We start from the raw sequence: 19,664 nt of genomic DNA on the forward strand, positions 1-19,664 counted from the left end.
AAAAAGAAGTACCGAGGGCATGGATAGGCCCTGGAAAAAAAGAAAAGAGAAAAACCATCTAATGAGGATGTTGAGATAAGTGCTTGCGAAGAAAACTGGCAAAAAAAGAGCTTTTAGTCTAAAATCCATAAATAAGTGGGCATCAGATGGGTACTAGAACATTTATAATAAGAGAGGCCACCAAGCTGTATCCTTCAATGCAAGAGCTGCAACCTTAGAAATCTTATTTCTTAACAAGCTACTTTCTCCCCTTTTCAAATATTAATTTTAAAAAAAGAAATACTTGAAAATTAAGGAGTTTTATTCATGTCTTTGAATCCATTATAGAGGCAGGCACCATCAGTAGGTCTGCTTAAATTTATAATTATGACAGCTGGCCGGCTCCTATCACTCTATGCATGGAGAAGTTCTAAGTGGTTTGGACCTCTGATCTCTTTGGCGACCTTGAAACATGGATGAAATATGCACTAGAGATGTACAGTTTTAGCAAGAAGAGTCACACACAGTCTCCTCTTACAGGCTGCTGCTCCCACCCTTGGCCCTGAATCACTGGGGGCTCGGATCCACTTGGTATACAAAGATGTGTACAGGCCAGATATTTGAGGCTCAGTCTAATTATCCGAGAAGGACTTTGTCCTCACGCATTGTCTGATTCAGCATTTAATGCTGCTCTTGTAGGGCATGAAAGGAAAGGGGAAAAACAAATCTGAAAGGGAAACGAGATAAAAGGAGGAAGAAGGGGGGGAATCTTTTATAGCTCTGTGCTATTTTGATGTCTGCCATCCATTGTGAGCTCTGCTGCTATTGAGCAGGAAGGATGCTTGGTTTGAAGGATGGATAGAATTAGTTGTAGTGACCTACCTGCATGCTAAGCACCCAGCTGCCCTGACCATTTTTCCGCCCCCCCCCCCCTTGTATGTGAAACCACATGTACCTTGCAAACTATTTGGCTTGGGCAGGCTAAATGATATAATCTACTTGGTCAACAACTAACAACCAAACTAGACATTATGTTATTTGAAATCAATATTCATTTTTCCCTGTATGTATGTAGCATCTGTTTGGCGGGGCATAGATGAGGGAGATCTTGAGCAGCCTTGGGGAAAGGAAGGGGAAGGATAAAGTTTAATTATTTCCATTTTTACCATAGTCCTGATAAAATTATCCCCCCACCCAAAACTGCTGGCTGTATTTCAAAGGAAACCTCCATTGGCACTACTGGAGACTTTTTTTAAAAAAACAACAACCCACTGTTAGGGAAATGCAAGAAATAAATATAAACTTTTTTTTTTAAGTACTTAATGCACAAAAGCGTGAGCTGGGAAGTGCCTGATTAAAAGCTTACTTGGGATATCATCACATCAGGTGCCTTTAAGCAAGATGTTATATTAAGACCAAAGTAGATAGGGTACAGGAACGCAGGTGGCAATGTAGGTTAAACCACAGAACCTAGGGCTTGCCGATCAGAAAGTCGGTGGTTTGAATCCCCGCGACGGGGTGAGCTCCCGTTGCTCGTTCCCTGCTCTTGCCAACCTAGCAGTTCGAAAGCTCGTCAAAGTGCAAGTAGATAAATAGGTACCGCTCCAGCGGGAAGGTAAACGGCATTTCCGTGCGCTGCTCTGGTTCACCAGAAGCGGTTTAGTCATGCTGGCCACATGACCCGGAAGCTGTACGCCGGCTCCCTCGGCCAATAAAGCGAGATGAGCACCGCAACCCCAGAGTCGGCCACAACTGGAAATAATGGTCGGGGGTCCCTTTACCTTTAGATAGGGTACAGTATAAGAAATTCATGAATGGGATCTTTCTGGGTTTTCTTTTTTCCTTGTTAATAGTAGCCACAGAAGGCAGAGGACAATTGGGATTGGTACAGCAGTTCTGGAGGGGCTGTTATAAATTACTGTACAATTTTCCAAATTTACATCTGTTTTCCCAGGGGACAAAACATATAGGTGCCCTGCATGGCAAATAGCAGTTGGCAGGCAGTTTTAATTGGGTGGGAAATAGTCCAGGAAAAGGAGTTAAGCCTTCCCAAGCACTATGATCCCATTCCACCCCCATGGCTGCTTTTAACAACAACAACAAAGACCCTAGATTAAGGATACTGATCTTCTTTCCAGGGTTGTGGTAGATACTGTATTTATTAGGCAAGCCTTTCTCAGTCCTGCTATTGTGAATCTCTTCACTGCAGTGAGCTATGGTTCCTTGTACTCTTCCTCAAATTTGGCTGCCAGGTAAGTAGTACAAGGAGAGCCAAGGATGGAAATGAAACCTCTTTTTGATTCAGCATGCCTCAGCGGTCTCAGGACATGGGATTGTTATTGTTTGGACAGGAGAGGGTTAATAGAGCCTAGAGTGCTCTTGGTGACATAACTCCTGTGCTGATGAAGAGTGATGCAAAGAGCATGGAGGTAGTGAGTAGCCCCTCTGAGATGGTATGCTCTACCTCTGCTGTTGCCTATGCTGTGGTAACCTCAAGGTTAGATTACTGCAATGTGTTATACATAGGGCTGCCTCTGAAGATGGTTCAGAAACTTCAGCTAGTACAGAATTTGACGGCCAGGTTCCTCACCAGATCAAGACGGTTCAAGCATATTACACAGATCCTGTTCCGACTGCACTGGCTACCAATTAGTTTCCGGGCCCAATTCAAAGTGCTGGTTTTGACCTATAAAGCCTTAAACGGCTCAGGACCACAATACCTCAAAGACCGCCTCTTTGCATATGAACCTAACCGGACCCTGAGATCACCTTCTGAGCCTCTCCTTCGTGTGCCCCCTCCTTGAGAGGTCTGGAGCATGGCAACACAAGAATGGGCCTTCTCTGCTGTGACTCTGTCTGTGGAACACTCTCCCCAGGAAAGTTTCCCTGGTGCCTTCATTACACACCTTTAGGCACCAGGCACCTGGTTCCATTTTAACCAGGCCTTTGGTTGATCCAATTTACATCCTATGCCCTTTTAAAATGTGATTTGTTTGTTTTTTTGGTGGGAGGGGGCTATTGGGTTGTTGTTTTTATTCTTACTAGGTATTTTGCGGTTTTATATTTTGATTTTATTCTGTGAACTGCCCTGAGACCCCTAGGTATAGGGCCATATATAAATCCAATTAATAATAATAATAATAAGCCCACCTCCCCTGATGTCTGCATGTATAACATAAAAATGGCTGTAGGGAAGGGGCCTTTGCATGAAGGCTTTCATGGGATCCGGAACTGGGCTCCAGTTCCCATGGAAACCTTTGTGTGCATAACTATATGAGCAAAGGCACCTCCTTACAGACAGGGTGGGTGTTAGAGGGCCGAACTGCTGGGTAAAGTCCCACTCCCGGTCCCATGTCCATCAACACAGGAGCTATAATGTGCACACAGGGCTTAAGTGCCTAGGGAAATGCCTGAAAGAGAGATACCTCACACCTGCTGTGATCTAGTTGTCATGTGTGAAGACAAACAGCAATTTGAGAGAGAATGATAAAGTGACAGAGAGCTGACTTTTGGACTCTATGAGATATCAGCAATTTGGGGTGCCAGCTATCTCCCTACAGACCTGGTTTAGGGGCAGTGGGCTTTGAAGTGTTTTCCGCCTAATGTTCAACCAAATTATTTGCAAATGAATGCAAATATTTCAAAACACCAATAAGCCTCCAGTGATTCCATCAAAAGAAAAGCAAATCTGGCTAAGTTCTGCACCCTCACACTTCTCAGAGAAGTGGGGTGAGCATAGTAGCATTAATTTGTGGCTTTCTGTTCTTAGGGAGTCATCAGGCACCACTTTGATAACGCAGATCTTAAAACAAAAAAACACATCCTCTGCCATCCAAGGTGGCAGAGGCCTGAAGGGAGAGGGCAGAGGAAGTAACAGATAGAAAGCCAATGGAATGAAAAATGGCAGGTCCTGGACAAAGAACACTAAGGGGAGCAGTAAACTGAGAGAAAGAAAAATGGGGGCAAAACCAAAGGAAGAAGGGAAGTTTGCCTTTGACACTTGTCCACCTACTGAGATCTAACCATTATTTATCATTACAATTCCATATGCAATGCCATCATGTGGGAGCATTTGCTAATAACTTTAATAATCCATGGGGACGCAGACAGTGGTCTAAACCACTGAGCCTAGGGCTTGCCGATCAGAAGGTAGGCAGTTCGAATCCCCGCTCCCGTTGCTCAGTCCCAGCTCCTGCCAACCTAGCAGTTCGAAAGCACATCAAAATGCAAGTAGATAACTAGGTACCAATCCGGCAGGAAGGTAAACGGCGTTTCTGTGCGCTGCTCTCGTTTCGCCAGAAGCGGCTTAGTCATGCTGGCCATACAACCCGGAAAAACTGTCTGCGGACAAATGTCGGTTCCCTCAGCTAGAAAAGTGAAATGAGACCACAACCCCAGAGTCGTTCACAACTGGACTTAACTGTCGAGGTCCTTTACCTTTCAAAATAAAACATTAATTAAAAAAACAGTGTCTCATATAAATTACACATTATTTTACCACTTCGGCATCAAAATTTGTCATAAAACAATGCACTTTAAAATGGCCCAAATCAAATCTGTTTGCTTGCTTTGCAGTAGGAGGCCGAGATAGCTTAAAATGACAGTGTGACATCAATTTCACGAGACACTCAGAAAACAAATGTGGTTTCTTTCCAGTGTCCCTAAAGTGTCTTCCTTGTCAGAAATACAAATTCTGTTGTCTCTCATTAGCTAATTAAAACAATGTGATGTTTCAGAACTTTTGAAATAAATTAACGGACATAAATACAGTGGTACCTCAGGTTACATACGCTTTAGGTTACATACGCTTCAGGTTACAGACTCTGCTAACCCAGAAATAGTGCTTCAGCTTAAGAACTTTGCTTCAGGATGAGAACAGAAATCGTGCTCCGGTGGCGCGGTGGCAGCAGGAGGCCCCATTAGCTAAAGTGATGCTTCAGGTTAAGAATAGTTTCAGGTTAAGAACGGACCTCCAGAACAAATTAAGTACTTAACCCGAGGTACCACTGTAAAAACAACAACCCAGCTTAAAGTAAATGACAATCTTTGTTACGTATTAGTGTCTTTAAGCCGGTGCTCCCCAAACATCCGTTAGCTAATGTGTATCTTCCCTACAAATTAAAATTAGAAAAAGTTAATGATCCGCTACTGTAGACCATTGGGAGTACAGTGGTACCTCGTTTAAGAACAGTCCAGTTTAAGAATGATTCGGTTTACACACTCCGCAAAACCGGAAATAGTGTGTGGGTTTGAGAACTTTACCTCGGTCTAAGAACAGAATCCGAACGGTGGCAGGGCACCGTTTCCTCATTAGGGAAAGCGCGCCTCGGTTTAAGAATGGTTTTGGTTTAAGAACGGAATTCCGGAACAGATAAAGTTCGTAAAGCGAGGTACCACTGTATCTGATTTGTATATGGTGTTCATAAAATTCAATAATGGTGATGATGATAGATAAGTATTGAAACACTTTTAATGTGGGCTTAACTCTCCAAAATCTATCTGTCTGGTTAAGGCCTAAGAGTGCCTGGGACTATCCACAAGGGTAGAAAATGCAAAAAGTCCCAGGTTCAGTTTGTGACATCTCCAGGTAGGGCTGGGAAAGACTTCCATCCGAAACCTTGAAGGGCTGCTTGCCTGCTAGTATAGACATTACTGAGCTAGATGAATCAATGGTCTGACTCGAGATAAAGAAGCTTCCTATATCTCTGTGGTGATGGCATAGCATGGGAATAATCCACTAAACATCATAAACATCTGATTCATTTCAGCAAGGCTGCCTGAGAAATGCAGCAGTGCTGGATGGATGGTACATTGTGGACACGGTCTTCATAGATTCCCATCACATTCTTAGGGATTAACTAATATTGTCTGTTAAATGAGTTATAAATTATAATTATAAGCCACAGCACTTTAATCAAGCAATCACTTGGGGAAAGCCATGTTCAGACATGAAATTAAGAGTCAGTACAGGGGAAGCCAAGTGCTGTGAATTTATATTGATATCACCAAATCCATTCCTTGGGGACGTTAAGTATGATGACAGATAAAATCAATTATTTCCCTCCTTTCTGGCTTTTCCCTTTTTAAAGAAACAGAAAACTGATCTATAAGCTTATTTTGATACCTTAACACACAAAAATTGCATATTATTGATTGCAATATGAAACAATAAGGCTACTGTACTCAGTCCTGATAATTTACTTAATTAGTTGACTAAGGTGCAGGGTGGGTGTGTATTAAGGTAGTGTGTAAATAAGGGCTTGAAACTAGTTTTCTGTATATTGATTGCCTTTCTGTTTTGTAATGGAGTGTGTGGTTATAAGACTAGAGTTCCTCAACAAAGGAAAACATAGCTTTTTTTCTTCTTTTAAAATTATTTTGTCACATCTAGCTATAATCAAAATTGATCATTTGAATTTCTTTTGCATCCTGACACTTGCACTTTCAAGAAAGTCACAGTATAAACGTAAGGATGATTATGGAAACAGCTATAGGTTTTCATGTTGAAGACTTCTGTCTATGGCAGCAAATTAAGCATCACCAAATGAAAATAGGACAAAATTTCATATTAAAATTGCATAAACCAATTTATGTGAATAGATGCAAATTTAGATGTAAATTTAAAATAGAAATTCACAGCATCTCATGATAGGGAGGAAGACTTTTGTGTCTAGCTAGCTAGCTAGCTTAACACACACACACATACTGCTTTATACAAGTCTCAAAGCAGTTTACAAAATAATAAATACAGTTCACATAACAAGCAATTAAACTGAAAATCTGCATACAATGCAATGCAATGCAATGCTTGGAGCATGTGGCCTGCTACCTGTTTGTTCCAGGCACCTGCTCACCCTTCTTACGATTCTTAATCTTTTTTTTTTTTAAAAAAAAGACTTCTACTGTGCAGCACTTAAAATAGAGGGTTCTTTCAGATAGTCTGCTGATAACCCTTCAAACAGAGGACTTTCCCAAAGGCAAGATGCATTACCAACCTCTGCCCGCCTTTCTGAAGTAGAAATATTGTATACATTAACAGAGGGGTAGCCAGTGTGGTGTTTTCCAGATGTTTTTGGCTCCAGTTCCCATCATCCCAGTCCGTTGGCCATGCTGGCTAGGATCAATGGGAACATCAATAGGACATTACACTGGCGCCTTAACAAGTTAGTCCTGGAAAATATAGCCGGTGCACTTTACCTGTAGGGCCTTAAAACAACAACAACCCTACTATCTTTTTGTAGCTTTTGTTCCCTGGGATCAATGCAAGGATAACAGTCCTACCCAACCATTTTAATTGCAACCCTGAAGCATAGTCAGTTGCAATGTGTCTACTGTTCTGTGACGGAGAAGTGAAGATATCTCTACTTAGCCATCGAAGTGGCTATGCCACAAGGGATCTCTCTCTCTCTCTCTCCCTGTCCCCCAATCCCTCTGTTCTCTTCTCCTATCTCTTCTCCTGCTGTGATTGAGCATTATGAGATGAGTCACGCCTCTATGTGCAAGTCCATGAACCAATTTGTGTGTGGAGTAAATGATACGTATGGATTGCAGAGAACAGGGTTCAGGTCTGGGTCATCACACGCAGAGCTCGCAGCTAATATGAAAGATATAGACCTGGATTACTGTCTGTATTGATTCAGAGAGAGAGAGAGACTTTCATTGTCCTTTCATTTAAGTCTATTTCCTGTGCTATGATCACCATTGTCATTAATGTGGCAAGATCGCTCTGTTCTGTACTTACTTTTAATATAACAAATGCCAATTTCCAACAAACAGCATGAAGATTTTAAACATGGGTAGGCAAACTAAGGCCCGGGGGCCAGATCCGGCCCAATTGCCTTCTAAATCTGGCTCGCGGACTGTCTGGGAATCAGCATGTTTTTACATGAGTAGAATGTGTCCTTTTATTTAAAATACATCTCTGGGTTATTTGTGGGGCATACAAATTCATTCATTTCCCCCCCCCCAAAAAAATATAGTCTGGCCCCCCACAAGGTTTGAGGGACAGTGGACTGCCCCCCTGCTGAAAAAGTTTGCTGACCCCTGAAAAAGCAGGAATGTATCATATATGTCTGTGTTCACATATATATCTTTTGAAATACACCAATAAGGCTAATGGCCAGGTTCTGTATACTTTTTATTATTGTTATAATAGGTTTTTGCGTGTTTGGCCTGCTGATACCTCCCCTCAGACATCACTTGTAAAAGGAACGCTTATTGGGCTTAACCCTTCATGAAAGATAGGCTGCCTAACCCAGAAGCCCTGTTCTTAGATCAGAAATGTATGGGATTGGGCTTCATTTGCCCTGTGATGGTGATACCATCCATTCTGCTCATAATCAAAAGTGTGGTTTTTTTGGGGGGGCATTATTTCACAGGTGGGACCTGCCTAAATGTAGAACCTTAGAAGAGTTTGGATTTGATATCCCGCTTTATCACTACACATTACATTTGTCCCTATTGAAATTCATTTTGTTAGTTGAGGCCCGGTTCCATGGGTGTAGCCAAGATTTTTGTTGGGGGCAGAACCAATGTGATAGATCAATTAGTTAAGTATTTCTATTGTTTTATTTGATTGGGGGCAGCTGTCTCCCCACCCCCCGCTTAGCTACACCCATGCCCAGTTCTCCAATCTGTTAAGGTCATCTTGAATCCTGATTTTGTCTTCTGCAGCATTAGCTACCCCTCCCAGTATGGTGCCATCAGCAAATTTGATGAGCATCCCCTCAATACCTTCATCCTAGTCATTGAAAAACAACCAGCCCAGGACAGAACCCTTCAGCACCCCACTTATCACATTTTTTGCTGGATGACAAGGAACCATTAGTGAGCACTCTTTGAGTTTGGCCAGTCAACCAGCTACAAATACCCCTAACAGTTACCTCATCCAGCCCACATTTTACCAGCTTCTCTGCAAGAATGTAATGGGGAACTTTGTCAAAAGCCTTCCTGAAATCAAGATAAACTAAGTCTGCACCATTCCCTCGATCCACCAGGCTCTATCAAGAAAACAAAAACAAATGAGATTCCCCTACCATGACTTGTTTTTGACAATCCCATGCTGGGTCTATAGAAATAACAGCATTTTCTAAATGCTCTAGGGTCTTTCCTGGTCTCGAGGTCAAGCTCACTGATTGGTAGTTACCTGCTGGATCAACTAGTGTCCCATCTAGACCAGCATCCTGTTGTCACAATGACTAACTAGATTCTTGTAAGAAACCCTCAAGGAGGACCCAAAGACAAGAACACTCTCCCTTCCTGTGGTTTCCAGCAACTGGTATTCAGAAGCATTGCCGCCTATGACCATGAAGGCAGAGCAGAGTCACCATGGCTAGCAGATAGACTGATTCCTGCCAAGCAGGAAACACCATCAGAGCACTTCTGACATATGGTTGTCAAGCCTCTGCTTAAAGACCTCCAAAGAAGGAGACTCCACCACACTCCTTGGCAGCAAATTCCACTGTCGAACAGCTCTTACTGTCAGGAAGTTCTTCCTAATGTTTAGGTGGAATCTTCTTTCTTGTAGTTTGGATCCATTGCTCCGTGTCTGCTTCTCTGGAGCAGCAGAAAACAACCTTTCTCCCTCCTCTATGTGACATCCTTTTATATATTTGAACATGGCTATCATATCACCCCTTAACCTCCTCCTTAACCTACCATGCTTTTAATATATTCTGGTGATAATCTTCACTGCTCTTATATATCTATATTTCTAGGAACTGTTGAAAGATGACCATAAAGAAAAGGAAACTCAAAAGCAGAGAGAAAAATAGCAGTCCCTCAGAACACAGCCTGAATTAGGAGACTATTTGACTATTTAGACTTAAAATGAGTATCACTGTTAAATATATCAAGTCAACAAGAGTCCCCACGCCCTTGTAGAGCATTTTGCACCTATAATCACACATTGAGTCATCATCATATAATACTGCAGAATGGCGAAATTAATGAGCAGTTGAATTTTCAAGGAAAGAACTGAAAATATGTCAGAAACTGCTGATGCATGATGACCTCATTTGTTCATTTCTTTACCTGCATAGGTTTGGATTAAACAAAAATGTGTTTAGGTTGTTTGCTTGTAAGGCTAGAAAATATATCATGTCATAAAGAAGGAAACTACAGTTAATCTTATTTTCACTCATCTTTTATTATATAAATAATAGGAGAAGGTTTTATGAAGCTGTGCCACTTAGGTGTGACCATATTCCCATTGTTTTTAATGGCTCATATTACCATCCTCTGATTCCTTGTGTCAAAAATTCATTGCTGGAGAAAAGGCAGGGACAGACTGGTGAATATCATTTAAACTCCACTCCAGGTCTGCTTGTCCTCTTTCATGGGGCTACATACTGATGGACAGATTGTTCTGCCTTGCAGAAGATGATTAGGCCTGATATGTACAAAAATTTCATCACATCATAAATGTGTTATTTCATATTTGGAGGAGGGCATCCATCAAAGAAAACTTGAAAGAGCTTTAATACTTTTTGAATGTGTTTTATAAAAACATGGCCAGGGAGAAGGTCAAAATTGAATCGCTCTCCCTTGACATTTCATTTTCTACGTGTAAGGAATATTTTTATATGGCAAAATATTGAATCATGTGATTTCCTTCATCTGTGCTCTCAAATGATACGCAGTTCAGGAATAGTTTTGCCATGTGACGATGAGTGTGCCTGATTTTGAAAATTCAATGGCTTAACAACATTACTAAATATATATACTGTATACAGGAATCTAGCCATATGCATTGATCAAAACCAGCTTGGTCCTTGCAGTCACAGTCATGCTGCCACACCTTGACAGTAGTAGGATGCTATTACTTGCTCATTTCCTGTTCACTGTGATATGAAATTCCAACTTTATTGGGGACAATGGACCTATGTTAGTCCTGGCCATTATTTCCACTGGTTCTTCTGGCTCTGCTTTGAGTCAAAGTTAGTTGAATGCAATCCTTAATCTAAAGGCAGAAGTGGTTGGTTGCTGGAATATACATTGGTACCTTGGGTTAATTCGTTCTGGAGGTCTGTTCTTAACCTGAAACTGTTCTTAACCTGAGGTACTACTTTAGCTAATGGGGCCTCCTGCCACCGCCGTGCCACCACCATGCAATTCCTGTTCTCATCCTGAAACAAAGTTCTTAACCTGAGGTACTATTTCTGGGTTAGCAGAGTCTGTAACCTGAAGCATCTGTAACCTGAGGTGTCTGTAACCCAAGGTACCACTGTACTGTAAACAGGATTTTAAAAATTTCATAAGGTAAATATATCTCACAAAATACTCAGTTCTCTTTCTCTGTCCGCCTCTCTCTCTTTCTCTCTCTCTCTCTGTATATATAAGTGCTGTTTTTCTAATTTTATTTTTGCTTTTAGTTCACCGTGCTAGAAAACACACCAATCTTGGGAAATCAAGCTAATGTCTCCCAGCTGTGCAGGAAAAGTGTGAACAGCTCTGTCAAATGAGCTACCCCCATCTCTCTCTTTTTCACCAGACAGCATCTTATACTTGAGCAGTCCCTTCGCATTTGCCTTTTGAGCTGGTGTGACATAACTGCTGTTTCATTGCCGATAGGAAAGTTTCTGTGAGGGATAAGGAACTGGTCTTTCAGCTACCCTAGCTGGGGGAAGGGGGGAGAAAACGGTTTTAGTTGCAGGCCCATTTTACTGGTGAATGGCTAAGGAAAGCTGACAGGATAAGAAAAGGATACACGGACACGGCTCTATCCTAAAGGTTGCTAATTGACCAAGTGGTAATCTGAGGGGAAGTATTATCCAACCTTGAAATGCTTTCGCCAGATTAAGTACATTGCATGTCATCAGTTAACCCATTGAGTACAGTGGCCAAGTGTTTTGACAGTCACATCTGGTACCATAGACTTCCATGTTACCTAATCAATAGTGATGTAGGAAGTACAATAAATAAGCCAATCCAAGTGCTTCTTTGTTTCATGCACAAATTCAGGGGGCATTGGAAAGTCTAACCACAATATTTTTCAAGGGCAGCAGGGCAGCTGATCTTTCACATCAGGTGGGTAGGGAGGAGAATTTAAAGAAACATTTGGTGCAAAAATATGGTAGAAAATACCAGCAGTCACAAAGTTAATATTTAAACTTTTTTTACCAAGCATTTCCCAATATTCCTGAGATGTTAGTAAACTACTGAGAGCCCAATTCTGTGAGCTGGTATTCAAAAAAGGGACCAGTGATTACACCTTGACTGGGATCCAGTTAGACTAGTCTAGACAGTAAAATAAATCAATAATAAGCCCATAATCTGATATGGATTTATGACTGAAGACTTTATCTGATGCTAGTGGGCGGTGCCCAGAGCTGCCTGGGAGTTTTTAGAGACCCAAAAATGCTGTTTTTTTAAGCGAATGCTGTCATTTGTGAGTTTGGACCCATCACACCAAAACGGGTCATGCCAAAATGATGTTTCAGTCCACCATCTTGATTCAAAATAGTGGCTGGTATCCAAACGATGACAGAGTCCACCACCTGCACATTAGGAGTCCTCACGCCAAAGTTGATGATGATAACTCAAGAGGCAGCCAAACCCATGCCACATACCTCTTTAATTACAAATAAAATGCCTCTGCTATTGTGGAGTGATATTACCTTTGCATGATTCAATGCTACTCTACTGGAAATTTCATGAATAGATACTTTATGGTGCTCATACGCGCGCACACACAAACACAGAAAATGTGGCATAAACAGATGCATAATATCAAGTCTCTTGCTACTATGCAATATACTTTATTTACACATTTATCTTCTCTCTTGCTCTTCTGCAAAGAAGTAGCATACATGATTTCCCCTTTTATACTCACATCTATCCAGTGAGGGAGGTTAGAAGGAGAAAGAGTAGCCAGTTCAAGGTCTCTTAGGTCCCATCTGCACTATACATTTAAAGTAGTATCATAAGCACTTTACTCAGTCATGGCTTTCCTCAATATAATCCTGTGAACTCTAGTTTGCTAAAGATGCTCTGAGTTGTTAGGAGACCCCTATTCACATCACAGAATTTCCAGAGTTATTTGGGAAGAGGGACTGAATGTTAAACTACACTGGGAACTGAAGTTTTGTCAGGGGGATATGGGTCTCCTAAGAACTCACAGCATTCGTAACACACTACACTTCTTTAGGGGCAGTCATCCTGTTTAAAGTAGTATGGTGGTGCTTTAAATATATAGTGTATAGCTGGGACCTCAGTGTATTTTATGGCTGAGTGAGGATTTGAACCTACATTTCCATGACCCTAGTCTAGCACTCTAACCCTTCAATCACACTAGATATTTTTCACAGATCAGAGATAGGGAAGCCATGGCTCTCCAGATGGACTCCCGTTCCTTCCACTCCAAATCATGGCCAATGGTCAGGGATGATGGGAACTATAGTACAATAGCATCTGGAAGGCTTCAGGTTCTTCACCTCTGCTTAAGCATTAGTTTTAATCTTTTTATTCTTCTAGTCAGCCCATTAACAAAGGAAAAACAACCCATTTAACAAAGAAAGATGACTACTAGTCTCTTGGCCTCTGTTTCGGTTCACATGGCATGGTCAACATTTCTTAGGCAGAACCCGTTGTGTGACAGTTGTTCATAAAGGTGAAAACAGAAGTGACCTCTTCCAGCATCTCAGTAACTAGGGTTGGGCTTGCACAAACAGCTTGGCATCTGCCGCCACATCTTTAGCGAGTTGGCAGCCTCGGTGCCCTTTGCAGGTTGCAATCAAACCTGCCTTCTACAGAAACCTCTTTCTGGCTGATTAACTTTAATGTAATTTTAATTAAAAACCACAGTGTCAAAGGGTTTAGCTGCTTGAGAAATAAGCACAGATTGTGGCACAGTGGCAGCAGTCACTTGGAAAATGGAAATGCATCCTGACAATATTGTGCGGGGGCCAGATAAACAAAGCTGCAGCTCTCTTACCTCGCACATCACAATAGCAAGGACCACTTACAAAAATCACATAGATCCCTTTGCCGATCTCACGTTTCAGATGTTTGATGTTCTACAATCTCCAATGCACAGTTTCAAATATTATAAAGTAAAATGAAAAAACAACAACCTCATAGCCTTTTTCTTCGGCATTACGTATTTAAGGAGAATTAATAGATCTATGTGTAGCAATTCTTGTTTGTTTTGAATTGCTGAGTTTTTTCTTCGTGGTCTAAAATAACAACTCCCATTCCCCCCCTACCTTAGGTTATGAAGAAGAAGGGGGGGGGGAAACAGATACATCATCCTTCTCCATTCACATCTGAAAGTAAGTTCTATACATGTGATGTTTCAATTTTCTTTGCTGCTAGCTCTTCATGTCACTTGAAGCATTTGAGACCCTTCTTTTATTGTTAGAGAAACTGAATTATATTATAATTTATTTCACTGCATTCAGACACTACTAAACAATAGACAGTTATATATGGTACTTTACTATCTTCATATCTTTAATACACCTTTATTTCATAGTGCAGAAATGACTTTTATCCCATTTGTATAGGTCCATGCAACTGCAGGGACGTGGGTGGCACTGTGGGTTAAACCACAGAGCCTAGGACTTGCCGATCAGAAGGTCGGCGGTTCGAATCCCCGCGATGGGGTGAGCTCCCGTTGCTCGGTCCCAGCTCCTGCCAACCTAGCAGTTCGAAAGCACATCAAAGTGCAAGTAGATAAATAGGTACCACTCCGGCGGGAAGGTAAACGGCGTTTCCGTGTGCTGCTCTGGTTCGCCAGAAGCGGCTTAGTCATGCTGGCCACATGTACAGCTGTATGGCGGCTCTCTCGGCCAATAAAGTGAGATGAGCGCTGCAACCCCAGAGTCGGCCACGACTGGGCCTAGTGGTCAGGGGTCCCTTTACCCTTTACCTGCTTTGTCAGTAGGGCAGTTCCTTCTTGCTGCTCAGTTTCAGTTCTGAGATCTGAAAACTCATCAAAATGTGTGAATTTCAAGTACTTTTCTGCACAATTTTATTTTTTATTTCGATTTGAATAAAAACATTTCTCTGCCACTTTATATTACACTTACCCTAAGCTTTGTACAAATTGAAAACCACATGTATTCAATATAAATTTAAGATATTTAAAATATACGGTATTACAAAATGTATATGAAAATAATAGCTGTGGTGATTCCGTCATGCGTCTTACTGATATTCCTGGTTTGGGAAGGTCTGAGTGAACAGAAACTGTTTTTAGAACCCATCAAGGTCAGTGCATGCCAAATTTGTTATGCATTTTTGGAGGTTTTTAAAAAATAGGAAATCCTATACTTATTTACCTGGGCGTAAGCCACATTGAACTCAGTTCTGCTTACCTCTAGGTGGATATAGATCAGGGGTAGGCAACCTAAGACCCAGGGGCCGGATGCAGCCCAATCGCCTTCTCAATCTGGCCTGCAGACAGTCTGGGAATCAGCCTGTTTTTACCTGAGTAGAATGTGTCCTTTTATTTAAAATGCATCTCTGGGTTATTTGTGGGGCCTGCCTGGTGTTTCTACATGAGTAGATTGTGTGCTTTTATTTAAAATCCATCTCTGGGTTATTTGTGGGGCATAGGAATTCGTTCATATTTTTTTCAAAATATAGTCCGTCCACATGGTCTGAGGGACGGTGGACTGGCCCACGGCTGAAAAAGGTTGCTGACCCCTGATATAGATAGAGGTAAAGGAAAAGGAATTGCAGTGTTATTCGCTGCTTTCCTCTGAGCAAGTAGACCAGTAGCTAACATACATCCTCCAGGTGTTGCTAGACTCCAGTACCATTCATCCCTGACCACTGGCTATGCTGGCTGGGGCTGATAGGAATTAGAGTCCAACAGCACCTAGAGGAACACCTACTCCTGAAGTAGACTGTTAGGTTGCAGTAGCATTCAGAAAGCATATGACTTGACAGTGACTAATAAAACCCTTGAGATGATAACGGAGTAAACAGCTGATTTGCATACTCCAGGCATAAGATAATCAGTGGCATTGTGAAATCTGCCTTGTTGTCTTTTCTTTGTAAGCTAAACCATAGCTACTCCTTATCATTCATGCAGGCACAGTACAATAATCCATGCAACTGAAAAAAGTAGGCAAAACAAGCTGCAGATAATGTAGCATAAGTAAAAAATACCCAGGTTGTGAAAATATAACAATTAAGGAATCTAAGTTGCAGAAAGATGGAACAAGTTGGTAGGTGTTCTGATAAATATTTGTAGGAAATGCTTGCAGTAATCAAAATATTTTATTTTCTGAGAATAGTTATGAAATATTTGGAACCCAGGAAGATTTCAATCAGCTTTTTTGTTCAGTAGAGGAGAATTTTCTCCATCCCCTTCAGATTGCTGGGGCATTTTCGAACAGATGGTGGCTGTACAGGTGGGAAAGTTTCCATGTGAACAGAAGGATCACAAATGTACTTACTGAGAGGATAGACAGAACTATGGGGGAGAGTTTAAAGCAGTAGGCAAAGGGATGGGAAGTCTATACCAAACCCAACAGTGAGGAAGAGGTTGCTAAAATAAGCAGATGGATAGATAGCAGGGAGATAATAATGAATTCTGAAATATGGAATACACCTTTCATAATCAGACATAATGGAGAAGAATGGCCTAATAGCATAAACATGGAGATAAAAAAATGATGTTCAGAATATTTTAAAAGTGCCAGTGTAAGATGCATGGCCAATAAAAAAAAGTAAAAGCAATATTGTGTGCACTTCCTATTATATTAGGCTGATTTGTATACAACACTAAACCATGGTTTAGCATTATGAGCATGACCTAGAACAAGGCTGAAGAAGCCTTGGGCTACATGCTTGCCCCTCTCTTCCTTCGCATCATCCCCCATCATTGGCCATTCTGGCTGGGCCAATGGGAATTGTAGTCCCAAGTATCTGGAGGGCACTAGGTTGGCCACCACCACCATAAACACTTGTGCAGGAACTTGTTCAAAAAGTCCACATTGTGCTATTACACATAAATTATATCACAGTGGTCATGCTTCCACTTGTGAAAGAGGTTGTGCAAGCAGAACCACATATTTGGATTGGTTTCATTTTTCTCACACGAAACAAGGTACAAAACAAAGGTATCCCTTTGGACTCTGACCCGGTAGGATTTGTTCAGTAGGATCCCAAGCAGTTATAGTACTTGTGTTATTGTAGTGTGGAGGCTCTTAAGTGTGATCTGTGAGTCTTGGCTTAAATAATGTTTCAGCTGCAAACTCACTAGGTAGCCAAAGGCTTAGGCAAACAACTATTTATGTTTGTTCAATGAGTTCAAGGTGGCATATATTGAGAAACAGTAGTGGGTATTGGCCTGGGTCATAGACAGCAGTTTGAGTTAAACCCGTAATCAGCAACAAAGAATAAGGCTGCATTCCTAACACAGCTTGTTGTTGTTTAGTCATTTACTTGTGTCCGACTCTTCGTGACCCCATGGACCAGAGCACGGCAGGCACTCCTGTCTTCCACTGCAGCTTGGTCAAATTCATTCTGGTAGCTTCGAGAACACTGTCCAACCATCTCGTCCTCTGTCGTCTCCTTCTCCTTGTGCCCCCAATCTTTCCCAACATCAGGGTCTTTTCCAGGGAGTCTTCTCTTCTCATGAGGTGGCCAAAGTACTGGAGTCTCAGCTTCACGATATGTCCTTCCAGTGAGCACTCAGGGCTGATTTCCTTAAGAATGGAGAGGTTTGATCTTCTTGCACTTCTTGCAGTCCATGGGACTGCACAGTCCCACAGCTTACCTGAAAGCAAACCCTATTTGATTCAGTAGGACTTACCGGTACTTCTGAATAGACACAATGAGGACTGTACTGTAGGTCAGAACTGGAAGATGAACCAGGAGGAAGGATCTAAGAACAAGCCAGAAATCAGAAACTGAAGTGTAATAAAGAATACAGAAGCATACCAAAGCTCAGAAAGCCTTCATTGCTTGAGCAAGTCTCAACTGGTGCAGGAAGCTCTCTGATACTTTTTCCTATCCAGCAGAACAAAATGGCCATCCTGGGTAGGCAAGGTCAATTCAGCGCCTGAAGTTACTTCACTGAGAACCTACAGTTCATCACATGCAGATGTTTCACACACATCTAGCAGTTCTTAACTCTGCCCCATGCTTACCCAGTGTGCTCCATGGCTGAGCTTGAGTCCCCACTTCACCTCACTGGTTCCTGGTGAGGTCCTGTTACCCTCAGTTCACATCACCTTTGATATAGGGCTGATGACTCATTATAAGTTTGTTGAGAAGAGTTCATGTTTCTGATGCATTTAGAAATCTTCACAGTTCAAAATCAATATAAAATATAAATAATAATAACAAAGCTAAAACAAGGTGAGCATCATCATAATAAAAAAAGATCTAAAGCAAGGTGACTATAAGACTTTTTCTAATGTGGGCCTTTTTTTTACAGTGCATACTGAAACTGTGTTAAAAACTAATTAGCGGGCAGCCCCTTCCTCCCCTTATCTCCAACTGGGTGGAAAGCAAAAAATACAGCTGCAGGCTTAAAGACAGAGAATATTTTGTGGAATAAAAAGCTTCTCCTACAGAACCTAAATAAGTTTCATAAAAAGTAAGAACATGCACTGCTTCACCTTACTTTAAGTATCTAAGTTAAAATAATAAACACAAAAATAGGAATGTCTTGTGTGAACAGAAGACAACTCCCTGGTTTAAAGATGACTGAAAATCCATGTTTGTTTCATCTGTAACTAATGAATGTGACTGGTTAAACAGTGTGATTTGATCAGCCGGTGTTTCATGAACCTATGCAAAATTAAACTATTCATATGAAAAGTATCCAATGCTTTGGAATTTCGTGGCTGCCCCTTAACGTGCTGAGCCATTTTCCAGTGATTTCAGTCAGTTGTGGGTTGTAACTTGAGTGGATTATTCTGAAAGGCTGAATCTGGCCGCTGAAACTGGCCTCTGAGGGATGTGATTGTAAACCCCTGCATTTATTCCCAGTTTTATCTAGCTGAAGAATCTGGGCCCCGTGTGTTTGGCAGCCCTGTCTTTGAAATCCCTTTGGGTCCCAGAACCACTCAGCTTTGCCTCTCCATTCTTTCTGAGCTTGTGAACAAGGTTCTAAGGATATTCCACATGGAAGCAGGCAAGTGCTGCTTTTATGATCACCAAGGGATGATGTTTCCCTGAAGCCTTTTCATGTTTCCTGGATAAAGCTGAGCTGCTGCCTCAAGCCCATTTGACTCACATATGCAATTCCCTTCCATAACCAAGTTTCATTGTGAATCTAGAGGGAAATGCCCAAGGGTCTATTCCTCACAACAATGTGGTGTGTGTACAGCATTTTACTGCACGCATGTAAGCCTTTCCTTTATGAATCAAGCCGTAGGTGTTTATCCATAACAACGAAGATATCTAATTGCATGAAATAAAGCACTGCTTTTCAGACTGAGAAGAAATTATTTAAGAATATGAAAGTAGGCTGCATTAAAAAGGTTCAAATCATATGAAATGTAAAAGGCAATAAAAGGGCATCTGTTTACAGAGCCATTTATTCTTGATAGAGTTACTGTGTATAACACTGAATGCAGCAAGTCTGATTTCATAAATGAAAAGCACCTGAATACAAATTTTAACACTTGAACAACTATAGTTTCAGATCCTGATGAATTTAATTGGTGGGGTTTTTTTTGGAATTTCACCTGAAACTGAGGACTGTTCTGAATTTTAAATAT

General features: G+C 41.4%; 1 protein-coding gene across 5 annotated transcripts in view; it reads left to right on the forward strand.

The window, feature by feature from the left end:
• The window catches only part of EOMES (eomesodermin), a 156,864-nt gene that overhangs the window by 16,066 nt on the left and 121,134 nt on the right, over positions 1-19,664 (forward strand). The window contains exon 1 of one of the 5 annotated variants that reach the window (XM_081883257.1): positions 14,189-14,249. The exons of 3 other annotated variants lie outside the window; for them this stretch is intronic. The gene's annotated coding sequence lies outside the window, so the exon portion shown is untranslated. Of the gene's footprint in view, positions 1-14,188; positions 14,250-15,161; positions 15,190-19,664 lie in introns of those variants that run through there. One more of the 5 variants, XM_081883260.1, reaches the window with a different exon arrangement.

The sequence above is a fragment of the Podarcis melisellensis genome (genome assembly GCF_964234715.1).
Source record: "Podarcis melisellensis genome assembly, chromosome: 12".
NCBI lineage: Eukaryota > Metazoa > Chordata > Lepidosauria > Squamata > Lacertidae > Podarcis > Podarcis melisellensis.